Here is a 21,020-nt window from a genome sequence, read left to right as displayed (position 1 = left end):
CAATGCCTACCTCCACTTCCCTACCTCATCTTTATTTGTCCCCTTATAAAACAGGGAAAGGGCCAAATTCTCAAGGAACCCTCCACAAGGAGAACAAAAACAGCTAATTTCCAAATAAGTAGTCAGGCCTCTTTCTTGTGGTACTCTACAGGCCTTCTGTAACTCACCTGCTGAGAGGACGGCAAGTCATGCTGTTTCTAGGGGAAGTTAACATTCCCCTGATCTCTATAGAAAAAATAAAAATCAGGCCTTGTGTGGTGGCTCACGCTTATAATCCCGCACTTTGGGAGGCCGAGGTGGGAGGATCACAAGGTCAGGAGTTCGAGACCAGCCTGGCCAATATGGTGGAACCCCGTCTCTACTAAAAATACAAAAAGTAGCCGGCCATGGTGGCGCGCACCTGTAATCCCAGCTACTCGGAGGGTTGAGGCGGAAGAATCACTTGAACCCAGAAGGCGGAGGTTGCAGTGAGCAGAGATCGTGCCACTGCACTCCAGCCTGGGTGACACAGTGAGACTCCGTCTCAAAAAAAAAAAAAAAAAAAAAAAATCATGTAAGTCACTTCCTGTGTGCTAGGCCCTCTTCTAAGCCTTTCACAATACTAACTCTTTCAATCCTCACAAACACCCTAAGAGTAGTTACTCTAACTATGTGCATTGTACAGAAAGATACTGAGGCAGGGTGATGCAGAAACTTACGCTCCTGAAGAAGTGGCAGAGCTAAGATATGAGCCAATGCAGTCTGGCTCCAGAATCCATGCTCTTAACCAGCATAATGTGGCAACTGGGCACACACACACATTGCAAACACAGAGTGTATGCTTTTCTAGAAAGCCTCAAGTTGGTCTAATAAAGGAAGATGCCGAAGGAAGCTTCGAGATTCCAGGTATCTTTGGAGCTTCTATTACAAGCAGACACCCACCAGGGATGGGGAAACCACAGCGTTCAGGAAACTGTCCAGTGTCCACGGGATTCTGAGGGGACATGTCAAACGTGGCAGCTCAAATACGATGCTTTCACCCACTTTCATGAAGCCCAAACTTTATGCACGTGTTTGCAGGTACCTTCCCCCAAACGCAGCCCCTCTGATAAAATTACCATGAAGTGAAAGCATACATACATTTTTCATTTAAATATGTTCTAACCGATGTGTCCTTCCCCCAACTTTCAATGACACTGTTTCAATCATGAGAAATTTTGTGTGACCCATGGAAACTATGTTGATTACTTTTTAGGCACAACAGAAATATTAATACTGCCTCAAAGTTCTGTGCTGTATTACTCTTCATCTGGCAGAAACGGACGGCTTTTTCATCATGACTAATTCACAAATGACCAAACTGAAAAATATTTATGTTTGCTTCATTCCTGGGAAGCTGATACATAGAAGGGATATGTTCTTTTTTTTTTCATGCTGAAGATTTCATAGTATCCAACACTGAGACTATTTTTCAGCCACGAGATGCCACTTTCTTTCCCTGCAACCAGGCCAGGAATATAAACCTTGTATATTCTACCATATGTATTTGGATCAACTACTGAACAACACTAAATACTGCATTTTCCAAAGTGCTTTCACCTAAATAGCTGCAGAAATTTCTATCTTGCACACACACACACACACACACAACCACGGAAGTTAAGAGGACTGAGTGTTCCTTTAGGATTTAACTTGAGAATTTACCTTTGATTATCTTACAGGCTGAGCATCAAGATAATTTTCTTGATTCCTTTATGAAGTCATTTTATTCTCAGAAAACAGTCCCTGATTTCAGTCTAAAGCAGAATAATAATTTGTTATGTTTGCTTCTTTTTTTCCTCAATAAAATCCTCTCTTGAAAGTCTCTACAATCAGACTCAACAGGCATCCGGTGAAAACCATCTTCCCTGACCCACGCATGTGTGGCTCATCAGGCCCTCAACCAAAATGAATTAGGCCAAGTATCATTGTGATAGTGGGTCTCTATCCAGGTAGAATCTATTTTGTCTCCTGATCTCCAGTGTATGAATCATCAGATTACTTCATGGAAAAAACTACTGCTGGCATAATAGCACTTGCAAATTTCCCTAATTGTGTCATTTTCCTATACAGGTTTACTCGTTGGCATGGCTTAGATTTGGCAGAGGACAAAGACTCATGTTTCTTATTCTAATGATTGGTGGGAACATTGGGGTGGGAGGGGTGGCAGTTGACAAAAAAAATCGGTGTATTTTGCTTATTCATCCTTTCATCCTCTACTGAAATCATTCCCCAAACAATGAAGTTTCTGTCTGGAGGACTAACAAAGCAATGTGTTTTCTCCATTAAGATAAGACCTCATGGTGGGTATTTTATCATAAATTCCATTTCAGGTTCCAAGGCCCCATGGATTCAATTGGTATGAAGTTATCAGTGTCACATCAAGCACATTTTCCCTCTTGACCTAAAATAGCTTTCAATCTAGGATTCTTTTAATGCTACTTCCAAGAGTCTTTCAAGCATGACAACTCGAAATGCCAACTTTTATTTTAAAAGCTAACGATGTGTATTTTAAAACCAATAACCTCACCACAAGAAGCTTATATATCTTAATACATCTCCATGCATATGGTTTCTAAAATCATTCAAAAATTTAAATAAATAAAAAAAATTTGATCACTAACCATGCATGTAATGGAGAGGTAGTAATATCACTATTAATAATATTGGGAAACTATCGGGGTTCCAGATGCCACATAATATTCTGAATAGCAACATCAAGGTCATTATTTTTACATCCAGCCCAATAAAACAATTGTAGATTACACCTGTCACATATCCACACTTTAACTTAAAATGAATGTGACAGATTACTTATGAGACAAATAGCAGCATACAAGTGATGTTATGACAAAAGCTATTTTGATGACTGCATACATACTCAGGTTATTAATATCACTCCTACACAAAAACAATATATGACACTCCAGGCTGCATACGCTATTTGGGTCAGGAAGACTTTCATTATCTTCATTCAGAAAATAAAACAAAACAAAACTGTTTTTCAAGTAAAGTAGTTCGTTCCCTTTCCCAAGATCCCTGAAAGGAATGGAGGTGACGAAAATGGAAATCTGGTTTAAAATAACACTTTAGGATTTCTGTGGCTTTGTACCACTGACTGTTATACATACTATCTTACAAATTGCATACCAAGACTGGCAGAGTTCATAACTTTGCTGCTCTTTCCTTGCTATCATAGAAATGGTAAGGCAGAGAGCCAAGATAACTAGTGATCATAGGATGAGTCTCTTATCTCCTTCACTTGATAAAACTAGCGATCACATGATAAATCTTATCTATCTCACATCACAACCAAAAACCCCTTTGAGATCAGTGCTATTAGAATTCTCATCGTCCAGATGCAGGAGCTGATTTGCAGAGGATGCAAAGCTGCACAGTTTAAGAACTATTACATTACATTACATACAGTTTGTTTCAATCATGCTAGGTATAATGGTATTTTTCTGTAATAGTGTTACCCACGTCTTCAAAAGACACAGAATACGGTGTGCATGACAGAATCTTACTTTCAAATACTGCCTTTCGATGTTATTTGAGAGCCTCATAACCCACCAGAAAACTAGCCCTTTTGCCAATGTCAAAATATCCTTGAATAAATCTTCCACGAATACATTTGGAACAATCTTGGTTGGTCCAATGGAAATGTAATGACTTAGGCTTTTAATTACCTAAATATATTTTTAACCTGGGTTACTGGTGATTGTATTTACTTGTTTAACTTTTGATTACTTTCTATTTCTCTAAGACGATTCATTTGTACTAAAATGAGGTAAACCAGTGTTTCTTTTAATACTCCCAAATTGCTACTCGACATGTGGGTTAAACATTGTTAAAGCTTCTAAATTGATACAGGCAATTGAAGCCAATCCAAGCAATACATATTCGAGTAATACATAGTCACTGGCCAAATCAATTCGTGGGTTATGAGAAAACAATGCCATTTGGCTGAAATATTCCCTATTTACAGGCAGAGAAGAGCAGGTAGCCAAGTGCCACTTTGGTGTTCTGCCATGTCAACATTCAAAACAGGGCCATAGAAAAGCAAAACACTCTGTCCACCCTCTCCTTCCCTTAATAAGGTCACCTATGTAGGAAGAGGACAAGTGCCCTGACTTCTGGCTGTCCATGTAAGTGTCAAATGTAGGGGCCCTTTCACACTAGGGCTTCTACATGAGTGTCTCCCTTTAAACTCTCATGTCTTCCCTGGAATTTAGATCAATTATCATCCATTGAGTTATGTACAAATAGCAGACATACTCATGGTCTCCACCTAAGAGGAAATAGAACATTTCACTTTTCTTGAGAGAAAAGTCAACTTTATCTATTTTTTTGTCTGTTTTTCTATTTTAAGATTACATAAAGTACTAGGGTTTGGAGATAAGAGATCTGAGCCAAGTCATGGTTTTGCTGTGTCCGCACCCAAACCTCATGTTGAATTGTAATCCCCACATTGGAGAAGGGGCCTGGAAGGAGGTGACTGAATCATGCAGGTGGACTTCCCCCTTGCTGTTCTCATGATAGTGAATGAGTTCTCAGGAGATCTGGTTTTTTAAAAGTATGTGGCACTTCCCCCTTCTCTCTCTTCCTCCTGCTCCACCATGTGAAGAAGGTGCCTGCTTCCCCTTCGCCCTTCTTCCACAACTGTAAGTTTCCTGAGGCCTCCCCAGCCATGCTTTCTGTGCAGCCTGAGGAACTGTGAGTCAATTAAACCTCTTTTATTCATAAATTACCCAGTTTCAGGTAGCTCATTACAGCAGTGTGAGAACAAACTAACACAAGGTATGTGGGACTCAATGTATCTGGCATTTGTTAAACAACATAGACCATGGAGTCAGACACATCCAGTCTCATTCCAATCTCACCATTAGGAAGTGGTTGTAAGGCCCTGGTGACACGGGTAACTACTGTGATATTACCTGGGAACAACTGTGATAACCCCTACTTCCCCAGGCTTCTGTAATTGCCAGGCAGCAATGCCCAGAGAACCATAATTCTCCAACTTAGTATGTGATCCTTTTAAGGAGTGGAGGTCCAACAGATGCTTTTTGATGTCTAACTTTACATAGGTTAAAAAAAAAATTAAAAATCACACTGCTTTATTATTTATTTACATATACAACACTGTGAAAAGGGCACTAGATAAGTAGAACAAGAAGCCCAGTTTCTGGTACATCCTGCTTCTCAGTCACCTCTAGGTCTCTGGAACTTGAAAGCTATGTCTCTTCTTGCAGGGTTCTGTTACAATCCATTGATTTTCCCTCACGGTATAAAGTTCCCTTTGCTTAGTTTCACTGGACTATTTCCCCCAGGTCATTCTGACAAATGATGTTCTTTGTTGTTTATAATGCTCAATAGATTTCATTTTGAAGAACATGATGCAATCATGTGACGACATTCTTTCCTGTTATTGAACCGTGTGGCCTGAATACTGCCCTAAAGGACAGGAAAGAATTGATGCCCATGAGCATAGTCTTTAATACACCTTGAGTCTAGATTCAAAAAAAAAAAAAGAAAGAAAGGTGGGTTAGGAGGAGATTTGGGAACTAGCTTCAAGTAACTAACATTATAGACCCACCTACTCTTTCTGATCTATTATCTCATCTGATCCTTAGAATGAGTTCATGAGTTGGTATTACAAACCTCAATTCTCAGAGGAGGAGACTGAGTTTCCCAAAAGTCAAATAACCTGCATTTGGTCTTCACAGCCAAAATGTGGCAGAGATTGCATTGAAACACGGGTCTTCTTGATGCCAAATGCCACACACCCAAGAAACACACAAAACAATGTAAAAATGTTATGTAGCATTTGAGTTACTTTGGATTTAACTGTCAGAAATGTCTATGTCTGTGTGGAAATGAAATATTCTCTTGGAAACGTGAGTGAGTCCCATGGACTAAAGAAGGTGACCAGGTGTGTAAACAAGTGATGCCTTCCCTTCCACGGCATTGTTACTTACTTTCTCAGATACCTGCATTTAGTCCAAGGTTTTACTCATAGCTTTAAAGTGTAAAAACTGTCAGAAAACTAACACTAAGCATTGGTATTAGTCATATTCCCTGTAGCGGGAAAGAGTCTTCAACTTATCTTGAGACCAGTTTCAATTGGTAAGAAAGCTTAAGGACAGAAAAGAAATGAGGGAATGTGTCCATGGAAGTGACAGAAGTGTCACATAGATGTGAGGATGAGCAGCTCTGGAATTTTAGGGGCACTAAAACCAAACAACAGCCACAACAACAACAAAATACAAAGACAATGACAGCAATAGAAAGAATTTCATAATTTTACCAAAGGCTGGGGCTGTCTAAATAACTGATGATTTTCAAGGTTACTTTATTATACATTTTTAAAAAAGGGCAATTTGACATTCTAGTCGGAAAGGCTTCTGGTACGATTCTATTTTATCTCGTTCCTAGTTTATCATTGTATTCTAGGCAGTCATTCTGTAACTTTATTGGTTGTCAACAGTATCATCTGCTGTTAATAACGGAGGGAGAATTTCCATGATGGCAGGAGCCATGCATCAGGATGCCTTGCCATCTACCTGCCAGGGTGCTGTGAGTGTTCTAGAACATTTCCAACATTCGTTCTGTACAATTCATAACCTAACAGATGGCACCATTAAGCAAGTGTCCCCAGTAGTCAGTCTCTTTGAAAATGAGGGCAAAGAAATGCAGAATAAAATTAAGTTGACTAGAATAATACACATGCTTATTCCTTACAGTATGTTGACAATGGCTGACAAATTTCTAGCGGATATAATCTCAGGGAACATGCACAGTAACGTTTTACAACAACATAAACTGAGATTGTAAGATACCTTGATAAATAGCTACTTTCTTACCCCAGGCTGGTTCTCCTCTCTCCAGATACATGTACAGCTCCCATTACCATCAAACAGCCAGGAGAGAATTACAAACTGCTCAGGAGATAGCTTCTGAAACTGCGAGATGTTAAAAAGCCATATTCAAATCACGGGGTTGTGCAACACAAACATGTTGTACAGAATGTATTATCATTTTCTGAGGCAAAGAAATATAGACTGTGCAATAGAAAGGTAATGGGGAAAAAATGTAGTGCTCTACATACTGACAGTGAGCCGTTAACAAGGTAAAATTACCAAATATTGGTGCAATTTGGAGCATGCATTTTTCTGTCTGGGGAATTACGATAATGTGACAAGGTTATCGTTATAATTGGGAGAGTAATTAAAGTAACGGAGTAATTGCTTGTCTGCATTTTTTCTTAGTCAAGAAGATCTAATTGTACAAAAAGAAGAAAAGAAAATTCTTCACATTTTTTTTTTAAGTTTCCCACCAGCATCACTGAGACCCTAATGCAGGCAGGCTAGCCATACTGGCATATTGTGCCTTCTAATTTTTTTTTTTTCTTATGAACAACTATGGTTTCTCAGCTGCTACAAATTCCTGGTCACACAGCATACATTCTGTGTGTGAAGACTGCTTTATGAGGAGCCAGCCCTTTTTTGTGATGTCATTTCTTTTCTTTTCTTTATTTTTTATTTATTTCTTTTATTTATTTATTTATTTTTGAGATGGAGTCTTGCTCTGCAGCCCAGGCTGGAGTGCAGTGGTGCGATCTCGGCTCACTGCAACCTCCACCTCCCGAGTCCCAGTTCAAGCAATTCTCCTCCTTCAGCTTCCCAAGTAGCTGAGATTACAGCCATGTGCCACCATGCCCTGATCATTTTTGTATTTTTAGTAGAGACGGGGTTTCACCATGTTGGCCAGGCTGGTCTTGAACTCCTGACCTCGTGATCCGCCCTCCTCAGCCTCCCAAAGTGCTGGGATTACAGTCATGAGCCACCGCGCCCGGCCTGTGATGTCATTTCTAATTCTGATACATTTCTCCTTCTGGCTTCAAGATTCTAGACTTAGTTTCAATTAACTGTATGTTCACATCTTCTCACCTACAGACACAAGGAAAAACAAAACCTCACCCAATAGGATGTAAATCCACATGGAGTTGGAGACATGTAAGAACCAAAAAATAAACAAGTAAACCTACTCAGCCCCAAAGAGTCAGAGCTGGGACAGACAAGGTATGCCTGGCAGAAACACTTTGAAGTACAGAAATGACAAAATAGCATTAAGAGATTTGTTGAAATTCCTGAGGGGAGTGAGATGGAGGACCCGGCAAAGCCTCTGGGAAGTCTGCATTTTTGCTCAAATTCTATGGCTTCCTGAGAGAGCTCATCAACATGAAGTGAGAGTGATCCAGGCAGGCCCAGGAAAGTCACTGACTAAACGCTGCTAATGCCATCAGGAGATCCGGATATGAGAGATCTAACTTGTAACCTGTGATCTAACTTCACGGAGGTAATGGGCAGCACAGACCTGAGTAAGAGCAGTGAGTCCCAGAACATCATTGGAGGGAAACTGGGCCATGTATCTGTGTGAGCCTCCCTTTCCTTAGCTGAAAAATAATGATCATATTAAACTGACCTGCTGAGCTGCTATGAGGTTAAAAAAAAGTGTGAAGGGGCTTTATAGACAACGTATAATCATGGGTAGACATATTACATATAGATATACATATATGACATACATACAATCTTTACTAGAAGCATGTATGGTTCAGCTCACTCTCTTTCCTCTGGGCAGTAAGAACAGTGCCTTTAAAGAACATCTGAACCATTTGGAACCAAAGGAACTAATACTCATTTTGGTGTAAATTTAGTCCCAAAGTGGTTACTTACTGCATCCAGTATTCCTTCTTCTTTTCTGCTCAGCTAATCCATGTTCTTTCACCAATGACCAGCTCAAAGTTCATCCATCACCTCCTGGAGTCTTCCCAGGGGCCCGCAGGAGAAAGGGCCCCTCTTCTACTCTGTTTTCAGGCTGCAATGTACACAGCCTCCCCCATCATAGCATCTCTGCTCCCAAGTCTGTCCCCATCAGACTGTGAAGAAGTTGAGACTGGGGTCTGAGTCCTCTGTATGCTTGTACCCCTCTGCTGAGCATATTTTCAAAAAGTATGTGTTGATGGGGCTGAATAGCAAAGTATTCTGCATGAAGAGCTATGACAGTGATGTATGTGTACACATGCATGTGCACCTATCTATGTGTACACATGTGCTTCTATGTGCGTGTATTGGTCTGTGTTAATGTATTTAAATACAAGTTTATTTGATTAGAATACTAAACCTTTAGGAAGCCACTAGCCACCTGTACACATTATCCAATCCAGAGAAAACTATGCAAATAACTAGTTCCTTTATTTCAGAATACATTATTTCCCGAAGGTTATTATCTGCTCTGGCAATAGCAATATCACAGCAATCACTCTAAAGACAAACCATGTCAAATATGCATGATACAAAAGCATTCCAAAAACAAAATGTTGATCTAGAAAAGAATCATGTAGCAGGAACTCCCTGGTGAGTAAATACCTCAGTGCTGCTGTGATGGCTGCCCTTCATCTGAGCAATTACATCTTCCCCTCCTCTCTTTTGTGATGTCATTTTAAACTGAAAGCATTAGGTAGCAAGGAGCACTGTAATTAAAGCTTCAAACAAAAAAAATGATTGAAGAAACACCGAAAGAGACTTCTCCTTTGAAACTGCATTTCAATTCTCCTCATGTCTCTAGAAGAAAAATGCTTCTGACAGTCTATATTTTACCACTGTTTCATTTAATAATGCATATCGACATGTATCCAGGAATATGCCTTCACTTCTCATTTTAAATCACCTGAACACCTGCCCATTCCCATGACTCCAAATTCCTCCTTCCCTCCCAACTACTCGGTTTTTCTTTTATCCTTATTTACTTTTTTAAAAAATTTATTTTTGATGCAAAGATAAATGTTGAGGGATTAAAAAAAAAAATTCCTGAAAAGGCTGACTATATAATTCTAGGGGCATATGAGAGCCCTTAGCCTCTTGTTCTGCTTACAAATTAAAAATAGGGCATAAACCCAAATGAAAATAAACACGCAAGCACATGCACATGCACATATATTCCAAGGGCAAACAGAATACATGGAGGGCTTCAATCTCCTTATGGTCTGTTCATACAACATTATCAGTGCTTTCTACAGAAGTCTACGGATGCTTTCTGCGGAAGTCTACGGATGCTTTCTACAGAAGTCTATGGATGCTTTCCACAGAAGTCTACATTAAGTGTTTCATTTCCTGAAAAAGATCCCAGTTTGACCATTTCTACAGTCACCATTTTCCTTCTACCATGAACTAGTGACATAAGCAAAGTAGCTCTGAGAAGTGTCTTTTTAGTTTGCTTTTGTTATTTATTTATTGAAATGGAGTTTTACTCTTGTTGCCCAGGCAGAGTGCAGTGGTGCAATCTCGGCTCACTGCAACCTCTGCCTCCTGGCTTCAAGCAATTCTCCTGTCTCAGCCTCCCAAGTAGCTGGGATTACAGGCACATGCCACCACACCCGGCTAATTTTTGTATTTTCAGTAGAGACTAAATTTTAGTTTCATCATATTGGTCAGGCTGGTCTCGAACTCCTGACCTCTGGTGATCCACCTGCCTCAGCCTCCCAAAGTGCTGGGATTACAGGTGTGAGCCACTGCGCCCTGCCGTGCTTTTGTTTTTATACTCTATCTGGGCCTAGTGGAGATGCCATCTATTCTATCTCCTTTTTGAAAATCTAGGTGCCCTACTCATAATACTTCATATTCCTAATGTAACCTGAAGAAAAAAGAAATTCCAGAAGATTTATTAATTCAACACTTCAATACTCGGTTAGGTGCGGCAGAGGTATTACAAGATGAATATGATATGAACCTTGCTCTTAAGGCATTTGCAAACTAGTAGGGTAGCTGGCTAATTAAAAAAAGCTTCAAAAAAAAAAAACACTGGAAATTAGTCATGGTTTTTAAGCTTCTACCTTAGTAAGAGGGTCTCTGTGTTTTGCACGTTTATTCATAACATCTGATATGGTTTGACTCTGTGTCTCCACCCAAATCTCATCTTGAATCGTATTCCCATAATTCCCATAATTCCCATGTGTTGTGGGAGGGACCCAGTGGAAGATAATTTGAATCATGGGGGCAGTTTCCCCCATACTGTTCTTGTGGTAGTGAATAAGTCTCATGAGCTCTGATGGTTTTATCAGCGGTTTCTGCTTTTGGGTCTTCCTCATTTTCTCTTGCCGCTGCCATGTAAGAAGTGCCTTTTGCCTCCCGCCATGATTCTGAGGCCTCCCTAGCCATGTGGAACTGTAAGTCCAATTAAATCTCTTTTTCTTCCCAGTCTTGGGTATGTCTTTATTAGCGGCGTGAAAACAGACTAATACAACGTGGTTTACCAGATCAATCACAAAAGGTACAGAAATTGTGCTAGCAAGGCATTACTTACAACTAGTAGCAATAGCTAATACTTATTGTGTATACACCATGTGCCAAGCACTATTCTATGTATTAACTCATTTAATTTCTCAACAACTTTATAAAGTTGGTCTTATCTCCAGGCTCTACATGAGAAAACTACAGTACAGAGAAATAAGTAACTTGTCTACAGTTAGCCAGTGTGTAGAAAAATGAGACTTTGAACCCAGGGAGTCCAGCTCCACAACCAGCTTAGCCATTTTCTCCAACTGCCTCTTGGCATAGGTGCGCCCTGCAGAGTAGCATATACACAACATGACAGGGTTGAATGTGGCTTCTCTCCCAGAAACATGTGTCCTCCCCAGATCAAGCTCAGGCAAGCTGAAATATTTTTAGCAACAGTATTTTTTCACTAACATTTTGAAATTAACACATCACCACTTGTATGGGAAATGGAGGAAAAGAAAAGAAGGTATTTGGGATGTAGGATAGAGCCCATTAAAGGCAAGCTAAAAATCTAAAAGAAATCTCCTACCAATGAAATTACTGTGCCATGCATATACCCCTATAAGCTTATTTTTCAATGACCCAGTGGGCATTTTCTCGCAAAATCTATATAGTTGTCTCTAGGATACCAAACTTTTAAAAAAAGTTTTAAATGTCCAGACAGCACTGCTTATTATTATTGCATTGATGATATTCCATGTAGTTTTATGCAAGCCTAAAACATCTGTATTCATGGGATAGGATTTCCCAACTTAATGGTAAATTTCTTAATTACATGCCTTCCGTCTGTATTATACTAACATCTCATTGCTAGAAATTAGAAACATGTATACGTCTTAATGCTTATTTCTTCCTCAAGTCCTTAAAAGTGTTTTCTAGTTTTTAATAGTTGGTTTTCTTCCAATTTTCTTCTTTCCTCACCAGATTCATTTTAAGATCTCAGAGAGAGGCCAGGCACAGGGCCTCACACCTGTAATCCCAACTACTTGGGAGGCTGAGGCAAGAGGATCACTTGAGGCCAGGAGTTTGAGATCAGCCTGGGCCACAGGGTGAGACCTCGTCTCTAAAAAAATAAAATAAAATAAAAAAGATTTCAGATAAGAGAGAAATAGTTAAACTGCTTGATACGGTTAGGCTGTATGCCCACCCAAACCTCATCTTGAATTGTAGCTCCTATAATTACCACCGGTTATGGCAGGGACCTGGTGGGAGATAATTGAATCATGGGGTGGTTTCCCCCATACTGTTCTCATGGTAGTGAATAAGTAAGTCTCATGAGATCTGATGGTTTTATAAGGGGAAACCCCTTTTGCTTAGTTCTCATTCTCTCTTGTCTGCTGCCATGTAGGATGTGCTTTTCGCCTTCCACTATGATTGTGAGGCTTCCCCAGCCACAAGGAACTGAGAGTCCATTAAGCCTCTTTTTCTTTATAAATTACCCAGTCTCAGGTAGTCTTTATCAGCAGCATGAAAACAGACTAATACACTGCTGATCTGCTGATGTGTAACATCTTCTAGGAATCTATGCATATTCTCACATACTGACTAGTTCATTTCTAAATGTACAGCAAGGTTATCAGGACTGCTAACCTTTTTGGCCTCATAAGTCAGGATCTGAATCTACTGTGATATTTAAAGTAAGAAACTAAGCTTTAGTATGCTACCACCTTAGATTTTAGCTCTTTCTTTAAAAACAGCTTTTATACAAATAGTACAATCAAATTTCTAACTTGCATACCACATCTCTAAGGCCCAAAGTTATACTATCAAAGTGATGCCTATCTCCAATAGATAGGCATTATTAGATGATGTTACAGATCTTTAATCCACATCAGTGCATTCTGCGGAAGTGGCATGTGACAGATGCCACCACTGACTCTGCAGGACGGCAAACTACCACCTTCAGCCACAGGGAAAAGGGACCTTTGAGTCAACTCTTAATGGGCATCCTGTAATGATACAGACAGAATTGTTCTCCCAACCAGGCTGTTTATTGAAATTCATAGCACAACCCTCTATTTTTATAATCAGAAAGGAAAAACTAAAGAGAAGTAACCATTCCTTGGATTAGATTAAAACCTAGACTAATATTCACAACCCTAATTATTTAGATCAAAGTCAGTGAATTCAATTTTACAAATAAGGGATCAAGTAGAAACCACAACTTGAGAAGAAAATATTCTCAAGCCTATCAGGTGAGCTGAATTTCTAAGCAATTTTAATTGGAATGTGAGGTTTCGATTCAGGAGAAGACTAGAGGATTCAAAATAGGTACACAAACCACACAGAAGTGATCCAAGGGGATCTGAGAGCCATCTGTAGTCCGCTGGCACTTAAAGACAATGAAAATACTGTACATCCTATACAACCTGGACAATATTTCTCAGATTTACTAATATATCAGAAAATGAAGCACATACGTCCACTCTGTTGTAAGGGCACTTGTGGTCTGTGATGACTCACTGATAAATGTTTATCTTCTACAATGTATTTTGTGACATGACTTTGTTAAATACCTTAGGAAGACCATTTAAACTAGCACTTTGAACTTTCTGGTATATGAGGCTTCAGTAAATACTTGCTGATTGCTGGCTCACTCATGAATCCTTTTTTTTTACTTAAATATGGGTAGTGTCCTGCAGAGTGTAACAAAGCCTTTGAATAAGTTACGCTCTTGAAAAAAGACTAAAATAAGATGTTCTCCCCTTTCTTCCAAATGAGAATGAAAAGAGAAGGGAGGCCTTGCTTCATATTTTTGATGAGATTTTTCTTTCCAGTGTAAACCCTCAAAACCACATTTGACAAGTATCTACCCTACCCTTTAAGTGAATGAATATAAAACTGAATCTATTGTTTTTTAAAGTAGTTTGGACAACTGTGTCCATCTTATAGGCAGAGTTCAGTTTTAAGACACCTGAAAACTCATCTGTTAATGCTATTTCTTCAACAGCACAAAAACACTCTATCCTTACCCAAAGTGACAATGCAGAATGAAAACTAAAAACAACAACAAAATATTTATAGTCACCTATTGGAGGTAGGCTCTAATCTTCTTCCCTTTCTCTTTCTCCCTCAATTTTTCCTTTCCGTCCTCACCCTTTCCTTCCACAAATATTTGTTAACTCCTGACCTGATGACTAAGCAGTGCTTGGATCTGGGGATAAAAGTGTGAATCTAATGTCCGTAGTCCCCACAGGATTCAACAAAAGAAATAACCCTTAGATCAAGCTTGTCCAACCCATAGCCCATGGGCCAACAAAATTCATAAATTTTCTTAAAACATAAGAATTTTTGTGATTTTTTTTCTAGCTCATCAGCTATCATTGTGTTTTACGTGTGGCCCCAGACAATTCTTCTTCTTCCAATATGGCCCCAGGAAGCCAAAAGATTGGACACCCTTACCTTAGATGGTCCCAGCAGCATAGCCTCACTGAGAGAGCACGTGGATTACTCGGCACAGGAATTTAAAAGTTGGCCACTACTAAACTCCCTGTCTGCATTCTAAAATTTTATCATCACAGTCTTTATCTGTGTTTCGTGGCCAATAAACCTTAATGCTGCACAACACTAAATTATTTGCTCTTTCTGAAGGCTACAAAGAAGAGCTGGGTATGCATTTCATAACAATAACTAATGCAGATATTCACAGAATTTTAATCAAATCAAAAGAAAAGGGCCAATGGGTGAAAGGGGGCTGCTCTCTTAGGTATTCCCCGCCTTATTCACTGTATCTATTTTACCTGAAAGTCTTTAATTCACAAAAATCCCATAGTTAAAATTCAGTGTAGGAGTTGTATGTTGAGCACCACATGAAAAAATACCATTACTCCTGCAGTGTTCTACAACTAGATCCTGGGTGTCAGGCTGGCAAATTTTTCAGAGACTTAACACAGTGGCAGAAGCATCAGATACATGAGCAACAAGAGTCATTACTTACAGCAGCTTAGGTGTGTCGGAAGGATTGCAGGAATACCTCCTCACATCAAAGGCGCCACAATCAGCCCTCCAAATCTTGCCATCAACCCAAAGGTCTCCGTGTCTTACCTGTCTGCGCCAGAAAACCCAATGATGCGACGGAATTATCAACATTATCATCCTGAAACAATTGCTGAGCTCCTAGAGGGGCCATTTTTCTCTTTGAAGAGGCCTATGGGACATTGTGGGATTAGTTATGATGGCTCTGCCCTTTAGAAAGCTTTAATGATTTGGGCAGGATTCAGGCAGTTGGATCAGTCATATAGGAACCTGTTAATACCAACTGCTTTCTAAAAACATCAGTGATACTCACCTTAACGTTTTCTGAATAAGCCACAGTAGAAGATCTGCTAATCTATTGAGCACTTAATTGCATCAGGCACTACGCAAAATGCCTCCTGTGGATTATCTTATTTAATCCTCATGGCAACTCTTCAAGGGGTTTTATTACTGCTATCCCCACTATGCAGATGAGAAAAGTGAGGATTATATAGGTTAAGTACTTTGCCAAGGTAACAAAGCTATGAAGCAGCGAAGGTACCTACAAACCCAAGTAGACTAAATCCAGAGCCAAATTCTAACCACTGAGACAAGCTCCCTAGATTCTGAGAATCAGAGAATTACTAGAACTGCCCGGCCTTGTACAGATGAAGAAACTGTGCCTCCAATGTTCAGTAAATTGACAGAAGTCACAGATTTTTTTAGGGACAAAATAAAACCTAGAATTTAATGTTCCTGCTCACTATCCTATTGATATTTTGAGTATCGCCCATTGCTTGACAGTCCAATTCATGGCAAGAGTTGTTGATAAGGTGTCCATCTGCCACACAGATGCACAAAACAGAAAGGGACATGACCTTTGGTAGTTCATTTTCCTCTCTGGAAATCTAGAAACAGGGATAAATACATATGCCTTACCTACCACAGGAGATATAGAAGTGAAATGATAATCAAAATGGAAACTTTAAGAAATAAAAATATGTGAGTTACAAACATGGAAAAGATTATGGAAAATGGTTCTCACCTTCAAGTTTCTCACCACATGGCTACCTTTTCTCACTGGCAAGAAGTGAATTAAGTCATGAGTAATCTCAGTTGGGTCCATTAAAATCTAAAATACAATAAATCTTAAGGTATTTCAGGGTGAAACCCCTATATATATTCAACCATTCCATGTGTCCATCCATCCATGTATGCGTGCATTCATCCATCCATTTAGTAAAGAACTTAGGATACAATGATAATTAGCCAAAAACATCATAGCCACAATAATAAACAGGACAAACGGAGGTAACACTGGAGCCATTTTACTTTCTTTGTGAATACTCAATACATATCCCTTGGAGAAAGGTAAGAGCTACTGTAAACAGAAGAGGAGATACTAGAAGGTAATTTCCACCAGTGGCATGCCTGTGCCTTTCTTAAATTGCTCTCCCACCCCTCCCATTTCCTAATTTTTCCAGACAACCCCATTCCTTACATCATATCAGTTATGATCAAATGGTCCCATATACCACCTTGCACAGATACCAATCACTGCTCCTCCATCAACAAGGTGCTTTTAATTTCAAAAAGAAAAGGAAATGGGATTTGAAGTTTAAATTTCTTCATTTTCTCTTTAGGAGTTCTGGTAAACAGGTGGAATCAGAATCACTTCTAAGCTACTAGCTAAATGAAACTAAAGATTTCTCACTAGATTTCATTATTTACAAATCTCTGTCACTTAAGGATGATGAATTATGTGAATAGTAATTTTGTCAGGAACCTATTTGCTGTATATTTTCATAGAAATTCCATTCATGATTTCACAAGACAGAATCATGGAGGAGGATAGGGTAATAACAAGCCAGCTTGTGTGCATGCCTGTCATAAGACCAAATTTAAGCTAAACCAGCAGATTAATTATTCTTGTTATTTTTAAGGGTAGCTAATAAAGGAAATGCTACAATTTTCCAATGAAACCCCCTCCAGATTTTCAACGTGTGTTAGACAAGGAGATCAATCCTTCAGCACAAAGAAAAATATAATCAAATATAAGTTCTAATATCCATGTTTTAAGTTAAAAAAAATGTGTTCTATAGATCCTTCTTTATCTTTTAACATTGCGTTTCTAGATTGTGGATAAGCCTTAAACTGAAATGTAGGTAAAGGCTAAAACAACCCTAACTTCTCTCCAAGAATCAGAAAGGAAGTCCACATAATTTTGCATGACTTTAGGGTTTTCATCGGAAAAAAATACCTTCTTAACTTTGGATGATGTTAATATTATGCAGAAAAAGAAAAAAAATTCATTAGCTGATTGTAATTACATTAGTTATTCATGCTAAATGAAATGTGTCTCATATCACGTCACATTTTCCACAATGTGGTCTACAGTGAATTCATTTACCTGATCTGCCTTTTTTTGCTTCCCTGTTTGAAAGGGCTCTCATTTCATTGTTTACCTGATTCCTAATAGCCATTCCCTAGGGTTTTCTAAGAGTAAATGCTCATTCTTAGAACCTCTTACTTGAGAATTCCACCAGTAGAAACACTCACAGCACTGTCCCCACAGAATATATTACGAATGTGGCTATTTTCTCATTTATAGTGACAAGCTGAAATTTAGTAGAAAAAAAATCTCCTTTTTTGCCTGTTGATAAGCCAGCCTCCTCTACATGCAGTTGTTTTTAAGAGCACTTTCTCTGGGTAATTCCCTTCCAATAATCCATGATGCCTGCTGTTTTTGAGGTGAAGAGATGGCTGAAAATATTTCTTTTTTTTTTTCCAGAAATAAGTGGTTGTAAGAGTTCTTCAACAAGCATATCCAAATTGAGATAGAAAAGTGACTACTTCTAAGGTACCTTATCTTCTTCTTGACCACAGAAATAAATATTGTTAAAAAGAAATTAGGCAAGATGTACTGTGGCCCCACAGGGAGGCCCTTTAGGAGAATGGTAACACAGCCTTATGGAATTGCCTTATCTATGCAGGACAAAAAAAAAATAGCTATGTGTAAGCCACAGAATTCATATCATTTTACATTGGAGGGCAAAGGGATAGGGATTTTAATGCATGCTAGTACTTGAAGTGTGGCAGATAACACACAATCTATTCAACAATTCACCAGAGTGGTCCTATGAGTATTATTTTTTCTCTACTGAAAAATTGAGGAAGTAGACACAAACACAAGCACCAAGAAACATGCTGAAGTCATCCTAGCTGCTTGAGACAGAACCAGGATTCAAATCTAGTCTGTCTGATTCCAAACTCCATGACCTTCTCTCTGTGTTCACTCTATATCTTTATGAAATGGGATATTCCCCTCAGACTCTTTGCAAGACTCGTGAAGGGGTTGGCTCATTTACTCATCCCACAGCTCTCAACCCCTCATGGGCAGGGTAGCACACAGGTGAGCAGGTGCAGAGGCCAGGACAAGAGCTTCTGGGCAACTGGGCAGAGGCAAAACTCCGTGCAGGCCCATGGCAGCATCTAGGGGTTGCCCACAAGCCCCCAGAGTCCCAGAGGCCCTGTGTTACAGTGTACTCTTTTAGTTTTGCCATCCATGGATGGCTTAAGTGTTAGACAGCTCAGTGGAGGGTCAGTGTGACAGTCTCTTGCACCCGTACCTGGGTCATTGTCTGGCATCCAGGAGGAATCAGGTGACACAAATGAATTGAAGATGGTAAACCCAGAGGATTTTACTGCTGATGGAAGTGGATCTCAGTGGAATGAGGAGCTGGAAAGGGGATGGAGTGGGAAGGTGGTCTTCCCCTGGAGTTTGGCCATCCCTGGTCAAACTCTTCTCCAAGGTCCCACTGTCAAGCTGTCCCTCTGAAGTCAAGCTGCTTCTCTCCAATGTCCAGCTACTTCTTCTCTTCTGTCTTTCTCAGCTGCTCTGCTGCTCTGCTGGTGGGGCCTGTGGTTTTTATGGGCACAGGATGGGGGACAGGGCAGGCCAGTATGGTTTTGGAAAAGGCAACATTCGGGTGAGGAAAACAGAAATGCATGTTCTCACTTTGGGCCATGGGTCCAGGCTTGAGGGTGTGGCTCTCACCAGGGACCACCTTCTTCTACCCAGTATTTCCCTGCTTCCTGTTTGTATCATTTACACAGCTCCTTTTTAAAAAGAATACAATTATGGAGATAATAAAAAGCATGTGATTGTTGTATTTTCCAAAGCATCCAGATGTCTTCGAAGATTCCAGCAAGCCAGTTTATGGTTTTGCAATATCACAAGCATCTCTTCAATATAAACTATAGCACAATTAATTTGGCTATCAAGCCTCAGCTTAATAATTCAATTCAACATAATCAAGTTCTAAGGCCTCTGATTATTTCTATTTGTTCTTGCCTAGAGGCTTGGAAAGAGTACAGGTTTTAAAAATATAAACAGAGGACTTATGATGCATTTGGAATATTCTACCTTCCTGTTTTCAAAGCAAGAGGCTGCACTGCTTTGGAAAAGATTCCGTGGAGAGAACAAAGGAAGCTTCTTCTATGAGATAATTTTAAAATTCATATATATCAGTTATTTGTGCAAACTTGGTAAATATTAATTTATCCAATATTTAAATCTAATGGGAAGTAGCATACATGAGGTAGACAGAGTGGTACTCTATGGAAGTTTCACAGAAGTAGGTTGAGGCCACACACCTGAGTTCAATTCAATGCCTCAAACATTTATTCAGCATTATCTTCACCCTTGTGAAAGGAAAATAAATCCTGGGGCCCCAAAATCACTAAGCTAAAGGGAAAAGTCCAGCTAGGAACTGCTTGGGCAAACTTAGCTCTCATTCTATTCAGTCACCACTCTGCTCACTGAGATAAATGCATATCTGATTGCTTCATTTGGAGAAGCTAATCAGAAACCCAAAAGAATGCAATTATTTTCCTCTCATCTACCTATAATCTGAAAGCCCCCTCCCTGCTTCAAGTTGTCCCACCTTTCTGGACTGAACCAATGTACATCTTACACATATTGACTGATGTCTCATGTCTCCCTAAAATGTACACAAACCAAGCTGTGCCCCTACCACCTTGGCACATGTCCTCAGGACCTCCTGAGGCTGTGTCATGGGTGCACATCCTCAACCCTGGCAAAATAAACTTTCTAAATTACTTGAGACCTGTCTCAGATTTTTGGGGTTCATACCCTAGATGAGCTTTCCCTCAGAAAATAAAGACAAAGCGGCCGGGCAAGGTGGCTCAAGCCTATAATCCCAGCACTTTGGGAGGTCAAGGCGGGCCAGGAGTTCGAGACCTGCCTGGCCAACGTGGTGAAACCCCATCTCTACTAAAAATACAAAAATTAGCCGGGTGTGGTGGCAGGCACCTGTAATCCCAGCTACTCGGGAAGCTGAGGCAGGGGAATTGCTTGAAACTGGAAGGCAGAGGATGTAGTGAGCCCAAGATCACGCCACTGCACTCCAGCCTGGGCGAAAGAGCGAAACTCCATCTCAAAAAAAAAAAAAAAAAAAAAAAAACAAGAAAAGAAAGAAAGAAAAGAAAGACAAAGTATTTGGTGAAATTTTACATCACATTGGGGCTACTATGCAGATAAAAATGGGGACACATCCTAAATTTAGGTCAGAAGGGAAGAATAACTTTCTTTGGAAAGATTAGGGAACGTTTGAGAAAGAGGGACCTTGAAAGTCAAACTGGGGAGTTTAGACTTGATCCTCTAAACAATGGAGAGTAATATTGTCA

At 39.7% G+C, this 21,020-nt stretch overlaps 1 protein-coding gene across 1 annotated transcript in view; it reads right to left on the bottom strand.

Annotated features, from left to right (window-relative positions):
- The window catches only part of FLRT2 (fibronectin leucine rich transmembrane protein 2), an 80,722-nt gene extending 59,940 nt beyond the window's left edge, over window positions 1–20,782 (bottom strand). Inside the window, exon 1 of the mRNA XM_063698097.1 lies at window positions 6,882–20,782. The gene's annotated coding sequence lies outside the window, so the exon portion shown is untranslated. The remainder of the gene's footprint in view (window positions 1–6,881) is intronic.
- Between the last annotated feature and the right edge of the window lie 238 nt (window positions 20,783–21,020).

The sequence above is a fragment of the Gorilla gorilla genome, chromosome 15 (assembly GCF_029281585.2).
Source record: "Gorilla gorilla gorilla isolate KB3781 chromosome 15, NHGRI_mGorGor1-v2.1_pri, whole genome shotgun sequence".
Taxonomy (NCBI): domain Eukaryota; kingdom Metazoa; phylum Chordata; class Mammalia; order Primates; family Hominidae; genus Gorilla; species Gorilla gorilla.
The sequence above is the reverse complement of the archived record's forward strand: the minus strand, read 5'-3'. Positions and strand labels throughout refer to the sequence as shown.